The sequence below is a fragment of the Notothenia coriiceps genome, unplaced genomic scaffold, assembly GCF_000735185.1.
Source record: "Notothenia coriiceps isolate Sejong01 unplaced genomic scaffold, NC01 NC01_scaffold00037244, whole genome shotgun sequence".
Lineage (NCBI taxonomy): Eukaryota > Metazoa > Chordata > Actinopteri > Perciformes > Nototheniidae > Notothenia > Notothenia coriiceps.
In genome coordinates, this window is record NW_011369945.1 from 21,809,352 (window position 1) to 21,809,638 (window position 287).

A 287-nucleotide genomic window follows, 5' to 3' on the forward strand; every position below is an offset into this window, starting at 1 on the left:
TTTACATTTGATAACACCAATGTGTTTCGTATCCCCTAAACCTCCAGGATGTACACAGTTTAATACTGGCAACTTCTAATTGTGGGAAATACGAAAACGTCTTATAAAGAGACGTGCCATAGAACATGTTGGGGGGGGGGGCTGGACCCGGGGGGCTGGAGCCGTCCAATTCCAGTTTTGGAAAGTCTGCCGTGGTTCCATTCCATTTCAAAGAGCTGTTACGCTCAGCGTAACCTTGTCACACTGCCACTCCAACATCCAATCACAGGGCTTGATGACTAATCACG

General features: G+C 47.4%; 1 protein-coding gene across 1 annotated transcript in view; it reads right to left on the reverse strand.

The window, feature by feature from the left end:
- Positions 1 to 287, reverse strand: part of LOC104965419 (ankyrin repeat and BTB/POZ domain-containing protein 2-like) — a 13,293-nt gene that overhangs the window by 3,302 nt on the left and 9,704 nt on the right. The window lies entirely within an intron of this gene.